This window comes from Triticum aestivum, chromosome 3A (assembly GCF_018294505.1).
Source record: "Triticum aestivum cultivar Chinese Spring chromosome 3A, IWGSC CS RefSeq v2.1, whole genome shotgun sequence".
NCBI classification, from domain to species: domain Eukaryota; kingdom Viridiplantae; phylum Streptophyta; class Magnoliopsida; order Poales; family Poaceae; genus Triticum; species Triticum aestivum.
The window spans coordinates 545,753,882-545,765,370 of record NC_057800.1 but is presented as its reverse complement, the minus strand read 5'-3'; positions in this window follow the sequence as shown (position 1 = coordinate 545,765,370).

The window sequence follows — 11,489 nt, the reverse complement described above, 5'->3', positions numbered from 1 at the left end:
AAGATACTAGCACATATGCCCGTGCGTTACAACGGGGAAAATTGATGTTTTGCACAAGCATAATGTCCCACAGCATCGGATTCATTATGAAGAACATGTTGCAATGCAGCATCGTCCTTCTACAAAATGAACATAAAAAAATAAGTCGCAATTTAGTCGTTTTCATATTTTCTTTGCGGAGCGTAATGTCCCACTGATTTCATTTAAATACAATCCTTTTTAATAGCATTTAAGTATGATCCTTTCATTAATTACCATGAAGTCCTTACCCGTTTTAGTCGAGAATCAAATCCTTCCTTTTCTAATTTAGTAGCCCCAACACATTAAGGCCTATAGATCCTTTCTTTTAATTATCCTATCTTTTTACCTCAAATCCTTCATGTAGAATTAATTAAGACCACAATCTTTCTAATAGTTATTCCTCTGATTTACTCATAATCCTTTCTTTAATTAGTCACATTTGTTTAAATATTATATTTAAGCCCACAATCCTTCCTTTATTAGCTCATTCGCTTAATTAGCTCTCCCTAAACATGAGCCTTGGACCTCACCCTTCCCCATCTACAGGAACGAAGGGCGATCTATGCAAACCCCGGGCTCTCCACCTCGCCGTTCCCAAATCGGCGGCTCCCCCGCCCTTCTCCAGACGCTCCGGCGAAGGGAGGATGGGGGAGGCCCGATTTGTAGCGTGTACATAGTGTAGGAGTGCCTAGGGAGCCAGCCGGTGGCGTCGTGAAGGCGGCGGTGTGACTGGATCGGCTTTTTGCAGGTGTTGGTCTCCCCTTCGACAGCGAAGTTCCGGTGGAGCTCCGCGGTGGACCAGCTCCTTTCTTCGTGCTCGCTGCTCGGTGGAGAGGCCGTGCACGGTTCCCCCGTGCCGGAGATCGAGGGATGGCGATTCCGGCGGTTGAAGATCTGGAGAAGGAAGGCGATGTTGAGCGGTGCGACGATGACGACGGCCATGGGTGTAGGTCCTCAGGGACCGTTGATCGGAGACTTCCCATTTCGCCCGGGGGCTGCTTCGATCCATGGCATCAGCGAGCAGCGGTGAACGGCGCGTCACCGGCTCGTCCACGGCGCCGGCGTAGTCGGGTTGCAGAGGGGCTTGGTTGTAATTTCCTTTTCTGTGTGGACCTTTCAGTAATTTGGCCATTTTAATATCAACTCCTTTTCTCGCAAAATAAATAAATAAACATGATGACTGCCACTCGTCTATTTAGAGTGAGTTGAGATTAGTAAATATGAAAGGTGCATAAGTCTTTGATTGTTACATCTAAGAGACAGACAGGAGGTTTTGTGTTCAATTCCCACAATGTTGATTTATTTTAACCCAATTATTTTTCGCGGTCTCTCTAGGAAAGCTCATAAAAGGCCCATCAACATACATGTAACTGGCTCAGATCGCTTAACGTGTGTAAACCAAACGTAAAGGACTAAACCAAACCAAGAATACCTATTCCCTTTAATAGTAGGTATAGATATAGACTATAAAACGTTTTTACGTGATGACATGTGTGTTGGCAGAACAGGCCCTGAATAAATCATTTCATGTCCATGCAAAATAGCATAAAGCCCCCTACAAGCAAAATAAATATTGTAATTGGGTCCTTCGTAGACGAGGCGTGGGCTGGGGCGGAGGTGCCGCAGCAGAGGAGGAGTGCACGCGTCTTGCCGGTGACGGCGCCACCGTGGAGCAGGACGAGGAGCGTCGGGGCGGATGTGAGGAGCAGGAGGTAGCAACTAGCTAGGTAATGCAATTTTTTAGGAGCAAAGTATTTTCCTGAGGTCCTCGGACGATGTCTTTACATCCTCCGAGAGGGATACTGGGTATACTTGAGTACTTAGCGTTTAAACCGTAAGCAAACACAAATTGCATATTAAACATACCTCGAAGCCTTTAGCTAGGTCAAGGAACACCTCCATGACACCAGCCTCGGCGGACCGAAACTGGTTCAAAGCAGTGCCGAGAAGGGCATGCTGCTCGGGAAGGATGGAGGAGCTCGTCAAGGCTCCCTCCACTGCTCGTCAGCGCTCCTCTAGCTCGACCTCCCCGTTGCCAAGGGGTGATACGTCCATTTTGCATCATGCTTTTATGTTGACATTTATTGCATTATGGGATGTTATTACATTTTAAGATACAATTCTTATGCCTTTTTTCTCTTATTTTATAAAATTTACATGAAGAGGGAGAATGCCGACAGCTGGAATTCTGGACTGGAAATGAGCAAATCTGAGATATCTATTCTGCACAACTCCAAATGTCCTGAAACTTTACGGAGAATTTCTTTGGAATATATAAAAAATATTGGATGAAGAAAGATCAGAAGGGGACCCACCAGGTGGCCACAAGCCTGGGGGGGGCGCCCTTGAGCTTGTAGGCCCCCTGGCCAGCCCCCGGTGTACATCTTCTGCTATATGAAGGGTTTTGACCTAGAAAAAAAAAATCAAAAAGAAGGCTTTCGGGACGAAGCGCCGCCGTCTCGAGGCGGAACTTGGGCAGAGGCAATCTAGGGCTCCGGCGGAGCGATTCTGCCGGGGAAACTTCCCTCCGGGAGGGGGAAATCGAAACCATCGTCATCACCAACGATCCTCTCATCGTGGGAGGACCATTCTTCATCAACGTCTTCACCAACACCATCTCCTCTCAAACCTTAGTTCATCTCTTGTATTCAATCTTTGCCTCAAAACCATAGATTGGTACCTGTAAGTTGCTAGTAGTGTTGATTACTCTTCGTAGTTGATGCTAGTTGGTTTATTTGGTGGAAGATCATATGTTCAGATCCTTAATGATATTTATTACCCCTCTGATCATGAACATGAACATGCTTTGTGAGTAGTTACTTTTGTTTCTGAGGATATGTGAGAAGTCTTGTCATAAGTAATCATTTGAATTTGGTTCCTTCGATATTTTGATGAGATGTATGTTGTCTTTCCTCTAGTGATGTTATGTGAATGTCGACTACATGACACCTCACCATGGTTTGGGCCTAGGAGAAGGCATTGGGAAGTAATAAGTAGATGATGGGTTGCTAGAGTGACAAAAGTTTAAACACTAGTTTATGCGTTGCTTTGTAAGGTGCTGATTTGGATCCACATGTTTCATGCTATGGTTAGATTTATCTTAATTCTTCTTTCATAGTTGCGGATGCTTGCGAGAGGGGTTAATCATAAGTGGGAGGCTTGTCCAAGTAAGGACAGCACCCAAGCACCGGTCCACCCACACCAAATTATCAAAGTAGCGAACGCGAATCATATGAGCATGATGCTAACGTGACGATAATTCCCATGTGTCATCGGGAGCGCTTTGCTTTATATAAGAGCTCGTCCAGGCTTGTCCTTTGCTATAAAAAGGATTGGGCCACTTTGTTGCACCTTTACTACACTCGTTACTTGTTCCTCATTACAAATTACTTTGCCACCAGACTATCTATTACCGATAATTTCAGTGCCTCCAGAAAATACCTTGCTGAAAACCGCTTGTTATTTCCCTCTGCTCCTCGTTGGGTTCAGCACTCTTATTTATCAAAAGGACTACGATTGATCCCCTATACTTGTGGGTCATCAAGACTCTTTTCTGGCGCCGTTGCCGGGGAGTGAAGCGTCTTTGGTGAGTGAAATTTGGTAAGGAAACATTTATATTACGTGCTGAAATTTCTTGTCATTTGTCACTATGGAAAATAATCCTTTGAGGGGGTTGTTCAGGGTATCTTCACGTCGACCGGAAGCACAAAGAGTAGTTCCTCAACCTACTGCACCTACTGAAAATATTTATTATGAAATTCCTTGGGGTGAGAAACTGCTAGCTAATCCTTATGTAGGAGATGACACATTACACCTGATAAGCACCTAATCTATATGGATGAAATTTGTGGATTATTTAAGCCTGCAGGTTTACCTAGAGATGAAGTTAATGTAACATCCTAAATTTTCAATTTGGAATGTTATACATAGGTCATTCATGCATATCATATCATATTTTATTGCATTTTATTTTGTGATCCTCGAAAATTCTAACCAACTTAAGGACCCACGGAGAGAGTTGGGGATTTCACCATTTTCATATTTGAATTTCATCAAATATCGAAACAAAGATCATTTTGGTTTTATTATTTTTCTCTCCAAAAATATTTCATAATAAAAATATATGGGAGGAGATAATACGACTTCTTCAAACTAAATGAAATATTGGAGGAAAAATGTTAAAATCAAATAAATAATTTTATTCGGATTTTATTGCTATTTTATTTGAATTAGAAAAATATGCATTTTTCAAAATTGCATTCTTAGCCCAAGTAAATGTTCACTTTGTCCGAAATATTATTAGAGGACCGTGAAAATTTATTTCAGGATTTTTGGACTTCGTTTGGTATTTCTTTTATTTATTTTACTTCGTCTGTTTTAAAAAAACGCGCACCGACCTAGCAGGCCGTGCCCGACCCAGACACTGCCGCCAGGCCTTTATAAGGCGAGGCCGAGGCCGAGGCCGCCCCAGCCCACCCAGCCGCCCGCCGCCCAAACCCTAGCGCCGCACGTGCCGCCGCCGCCGCTGCCGCCCGCCGCCGCCTCGCCGGATCTCGCCGGAGCCACCGCAGTTGACCGTGTTGACCGGTCGGTTTTTTCTCTCAGTTAACCCTCGTCTTTTAGGTTTCCGGTTTATTTTCTTAGATCGGTTTTTCGTTGGTTTATTTGCTTAGCGGACGTTCGTCCGATCATTCCTTTAAACGAACGTTGTTCGCCGGTTAGGTTCAGACAGCGAACATTCATTCGTTAGTCTTTTCTTTTTATTTTATTTTCAGCCAGGGACCTATCTGTGATTATTTTTATTGCAGATTAGCCCCTGATCTTCAAACCATCGTAACTTTTCAACCATTTGTCCAAATCCAGTGAAACCAACGCCAAAATTTTCGTCTCGAGTCCCTCTTTCTGTTTAATCAACTTGAACAAGGTTTTGATAATTTAAAATTTGGTTTCTAGCAGATTTGATTTCGAAGTTCTTTTGACCGTATTTTAAATTCTGTAGCTCCGATTCGATTGATTCTTTTTACAGATCGAATCTCTTTAGTTGAGTTTTCAGATTCGATCTTCTTACTTGAGTTTTACCCGTGCATCTTTGCTTGATTGCTTATGTATGCTATTGTTTTTTTGCGATAGAATTCCCGGAGTGCGCAGCGTGCTACTACGAGTCACTAGGTTTTGCGGATCATCAGCAAGGCAAGTAACACTTCGATCATACTCTTTTCTCACCCAGTTTTATGCATTAGTTGCAACCTTCAAACATTGCATGAGTAGGATCTCTTAACATGTGGGTTTTGGGAAGTAGATGATGAGGTAGAACCTATTGCCCTTTTATTATCAAACCCTTGGGAGTTACTTCTACGTTATGCTTATATCGCCATGCTATGCTCGTAGACGTGGATTGGGTTTGAGAGTATCTATGATAGATGTGAGATTGTTAATTAATGGTTAACTTAAGGTGGCTACTTAAACACACATCTGGGTGGATTGGTTGCGGGCACCTAGAGAATCCAGTGTTGTCCTAGGATATCCTGGAGTACCCGTGTGATCATCCTATGGTTCGCCACCTAGGCTCAAAGGGATCATAATATTATTCATGCTAGAAACTTCCGTGTGCAGCCACAAGCTATTATGGGCTCTAGCATAGTGGAGTAAGTTGCATGACCTCTTCTAGTGGTAGGCTAGCAGATGTAGGGGATGTAGGTTGGTACGGTCTACCCGAGATTAGAGTTAATGCTTCTAAAAAACTGTGTCTCGGTCATCCGTTTCTCAAACACCATGTAGTGCGAGAAATCCAACGGAGGAGATCGAGTCTTGTGGGGAAAAGTGCGCAAACCTCTGCAGAGTGTACAAACTAATCATGGTTAGCCGTGTCCCCGGTTATGGACATCTTGAGTATCTGGATCTTGGATTATCATATTGATCTCATCACTCTAATCATAATTTGTTGGGTTGTTAATTACTTTCTAATTGGGATTGAGTTGGAGGAACCTTCTCAATGTTTAACAACTACCATGATAGTTAAATAAAATATATTCCTTTGCTGTAGGAAAAAATTGGCTTTTCACAAAAACATTATAACCATAGAGCCTCCACCAACAATATATGCATGTAGTAATAGCATTTACCTATTCATTGCTCTACTGTGTTATATTGCCAGCATATTCCATGTGCTGACCCGTTTTCGGGCGCAACATATCATGTTGCAGACTTTTCAGACGAAGAGTAAGGTGCGCTAGGTCGTTGTCGTGCACTCAGCTATGCCGTTGGAGTTGATGGACTCACTTTATCTTCCAAGCCTTCCGCTGTTATCGTATTTAGATGTCCTTAAGCCATATTATTGTAATAAGTTCTCTTTGAGACTATCGATGTAATAAGTGTGTGATTGCTACTCTATTATAAATCCTTCGAGTACTGTGTGTGTCAGCATTACCGATCCAGGGATGACACTTATGCACAAAGACTTGACCATCTGAGGTCGGGTTGCTACAAGATGGTATTAGAGCACACGCTGAATGTAGGACACGACCACTAAGATGAACCATAGGTCACTCTTCTCTACTCATTTCTGACTTCTCTCCATCTTCTACTCTATAGGATGGCGGGCACAAGGAATAAGTTTACACAACCGGATGAAGACACACCTTTTGGACGACACTTGAAGGAAGTCACTAGGTACCTAAACATTGGAATACCAAGCTTTATCGGGACCTACACCGCCACTTTACCAGAAGAGGAGTGTTGGATGATTCGAGTTCAAGTTCCCGGAAGGACATTCATGCCAGTAACTGAGCCCATAGAGTTTTCCTTTGATGCACCAACCTAGAGTCTAGGAAAAAGCATGGCAGCCCACATCGCCATGGGACGCATCGATGAAGTTTATCACAAGGATCTTAAGGACACTATCTACCAGATATGTGGGCGCCGAGATGAGCAATGGGAGATGATCAGCACCAGGAGGGATAGGTCCATTTCAGCTTTCATCCAGGAGTTAAACCAGCACATTCGTCGACAGGAGAACCAGATGTGCGCAAGCATGATAGATTTGAAGAAGGCGATGACCAGGAACACAGAGCTAGAAGAGGAACTCAAGTCTACACGCGACAGATATGAGGAAGAAATCGCAATACTAGTGGAGAAGAATGACGACCTGACAAGGAAGCTAGGAGTATTCATGGGAGACCCTGCGCCAGGGGGAGATGACGACCATCCCAAGGACTACATCATCATCGACGACACCGACCCCGACCCCGACAGCAGTGATGATGATTATGAAGATGAAGCTGGAGCGGATATCATGGAGTCTTCCACCGATCAAAATTTCTAGATGACCACCATATGATCAGTAGTATTTCCCCATGTAAATAGTATAGTCCGAGCACTGTAACGGTAGTTAGATCGATTGTATTCCCTTGCTTGAAATTGATTTGGTGTGATATGATTGTGTTTGACTCATGTGCATATGGGTAGTGCTTTATCATTAGACCTCTTTCTATTCTAATCTGTCCCCTCTAAACCCATCAGATGCCTCCGAGACGTGACCCCGGATTTGTCTTCCCACCGGAGCTCACTCAGTTGATCCAACAGCAGAATACATGTTGGGGAACGTTGCAGAAAATTAAAATTTTTCCTACGGTTTCACCAAGATCCATCTATGAGTTCATCTAAGCAACGAGTCAAGGGAGTGAGTTTGCATCTACATACCACTTGTAGATCGCGTGCGGAAGCTTGCAAGGTGATGATGGAGTCGTACTCGAACGTGATTCGAATCACCGATGACCAAGTGCTGAACGGACAGCACCTCCGCGTTCAACACACGTACGAGACGGGAGACGTCTCCTCCTTCTTGATCCAGCAAGGGGGAAGGAGAGGTTGAGGAAGACAGCTCCACCGGCAGCACGACAGCGTGGTGATGGTGGAGAGGCAGTACTCCGACAGGGCTTCGCCAAGCACACGACGGAGGAGGAGAGGTGTTGGGGAAGGGAGGGCTGCGCCTTGGAGGGTGGTCCGGCTGCCCTCCCCTCACCCCTCTATTTATAGGGGGAAGGAAGAAGGGGGCCGGCCCCCTAGAACCCATCTAGGGGGGGTGCGGCGGCCAAGGGGAGAGGGGAAGAGGGTGGCTTGCCCCCCAAGCCAAGGGGGGCGCCCCCTCTAGGGTTCCCCCCTCAACCCTAGGCGCAAGGGCCCAAGGGAGGGGGTGCGGCCAGCCCACCAGGGGCTGGCTCCCTGCCCCACGCAGCCCATGTGGCCCCCCGGGAGGGGTGGCCCCTCCCGGTGGACCCCCGGAACCCTTCCGATGGCCCCGGTACAATACCGGTATGACCCCGAAACTTCCCGGTGTCCGTTTGACAACTTCCCATATATAAATCTTTACCTCCGGACCCTTCCGGAGCTCCTCGTGATGTCCAGGATCCCATCCGGGACTCCGAACAACATTCGGTAGTCACATACTAGTCTTCCTAATAACCCTAGCGTCACCGAACCTTAAGTGTGTAGACCCTACGGGTTCGGGAGACATGCAGACATGACCTAGATGCTCTCAGGTCAATAACCAATAGCGGGATCTGGATACCCATGATGGCTCCCACATGCTCCTCGATGTTGTCATCGGATGAACCACGATGTCGAGGATTCGATCAAACCCTGTATGCTATTCCCTTTGTCAATCGGTACGTTACTTGCCCGAGACTCGATCGTCGGTATCCCAATACCTTGTTCAGTCTCGTTACCGGCAAGTCACTTTACTCGTACCGTAATGCATGATCCCGTGTCCAACACCTTGGTCACATTGAGCTCATTGTGATGATGCATTACCGAGTGGGCCCAGAGATACCTCTCCGTCATACGGAGTGACAAATCCCAGTCTCGGTCCGTGTCAACCCAACAGATACTTTCGGAGATACCTGTAATGCACCTTTATAGTCACCCAGTTACGTTGTGACGTTTGATACACCCAAGGCACTCTTACGGTATCCGGGAGTTACACGATCTCATGGTCGAAGGAAGAGATACTTGACATTGGCAAAGCTCTAGCAAAACGAACTACACGATCTTTTATGCTATGCTTAGGATTGGGTCTTGTCCATCACATCATTCTCCTAATGATGTGATCCCATTGTCAACGACATCCAATGTCCATAGTCAGGAAACCATGACTATCTGTTGATCACAACGAGCTAGTCAACTAGAGGCTCACCAGGGACATATTGTGGTCTAAGTATTCACACGTGTATTACGATTCCGGATAATACAGTTATAGCATGAATAAAAGACATTTATCATGAACATTGAAATATAATAATACTTTTATTATTGCCTCTAGGGCATATTTCCAACAATACACTGATGCAGTTGCCAGTCCGGAACCAAGGCAACAACAACAACAATAACAACAACCCACCGCCACCCCCTCAAGTTGACAACTTAGCCCGTTTTCTGAGGTTGCAGCCGCCGGTGTTTTCCAGTAGCACCGAGCCAATAGTTGCTGATGCCTGGCTACGCAGGATAGGAAGGGAGTTGACCACCGCAGGTTGCACAGATGCGGAGAAGGTGTGTTTTGCCACACACCAATTGGATGGACCTGCAGCCTCATGGTGGGAGAATTACACAATCACTTTTCCTATAGCCAATGTCACTTGGGAACAGTTTCAGCAAGCGTTCCGCACTGCTCATGTTTTAACCGGAGCTATGAGCATGAAGAAGTGTGAGTTTCACAACTTACGCCAGGGCAACCGTACTGTGGGGCGGTACGTGGATGAGTTTAGCAAGTTAGCTCGTTATGCCCCAGATGATGTGGCCACAGATGCCGCGAAACAGGAGAAGTTTATGGAAGGGCTGAATGATGAGATGAGTATGCAGTTAATGGTGGCAACATTTAACAACTACCAGGAGTTGGTAGATAAGGCTCTTATGATTGAAGGGAAGCAGCAGCAGATTGAGAGACGCAAAAGGAAGAATGGTCAAGGGAAGTACAATTCAGGAGCTCAGCAGAAACCTCGTTTCACCCCAAACCCTGGAGGATATACCCATAACCATGAAGGACATAACCACAATGGAGGAAGTTCGCATAATCACAGTGGCCCCAAGAATGAAAATGGGAATGGAGCGGGCAGTAATCAGAACCGCTCTAACCCAGCCACACCCGCTAAGAGGGATCTAAGTCATGTTACTTGCTTCAAGTGCGGGAAGACTGGACATTACGCCACCGAATGTCCTGAAGCAAAGAATGGAAATGGCAATGGAAGCTCTGGGAAGAAGCCCAACCCTTTCAACAAGGGACAAGTGAACCACGTAAATGTGGAGGAGGTTGAAGAGCAGCCAGATGCAGTTATCGGTAAGTTTTTGGTTAAGTCATTTACCACTCTTGTTCTTTTTGATACTGGTGCATCACATTCATACATTTCAAGGGGATTTGTGGAAAATTTTAAGTTACCCACCGTAGCCTTAGGACACCCTTACTAGTAAGCTCACCAGGTGCAGAGTATATGGCCAACAGATGGTGTGAACGGTTACCCTTAAACATTGGCAGCCATGTTTTCCCCTCAGACCTAATAATTCTGGAGTCACAAGGATTGGACATGATACTGGGTATGGATTGGCTATCGAAGTATGGAGGAAACATTGATTGTGCTAGTAGGTCAATTCTGCTCACCACCCCGGAGGGAAAAAGGATTAAGTATGTATCCATGCATACACCAAAGAGGACTCATGTAAACTCCCTCACGGGCATTGTTCAGGAGGAAGTGACTGTAGTGAAGGATTACCCGGATGTATTCCCAGAAGAGTTACCAGGCATGCCGCCAGATCGATACATTGAGTTTTTGATAGAGTTATTGCCAGGCACCAGACCAATATCGAAGAGACCATACCAGATGCCTGCAAATGATCTAGAGGAGATTAAGAAACAAATTAAGGAGTTATTGGAGAAAGGTTACATTCGACGAAGCTCGTCACCATGGGGAGCCCCAGTGCTCTTGGTTGAGAAGAAGGATAAATCTCTGAGAATGGTGGTTGACTATCGTGCATTGAATGAAGTGACAATCAAGAACAAGTACGCATTGCTGATGATCAATGATTTGTTTGAATAGCTACAAGGAGCTAAAGTATTCTCCAGGATCGATCTATGATCAGGGTACCACTAGCTGATGATCCGAGAACATGATATACCTAAGACAACTTTCACCACAAGGTACGAGTTATATGAGTATACGATTATGTCATTTGGGTTGACTAACGCCCCTGCCTATTTCATGAGTATGATGAATAAGGTGTTCATGGAGTTCTTGTATAAGTTTTTCGTGGTGTTCATTGATGATATCTTGGTATACTCGAAGAATGAAGAGGAGCACAAGGAGCATTTGCGATTAGTTCTCGAGAAGCTCAGGGAACATCAGTTATATGCCAAGTTCAGCAAATGTGAGTTTTGGTCGAAGGAAGTTGGATTCCTTGGACATGTTATATCAGGAGAAGGTATA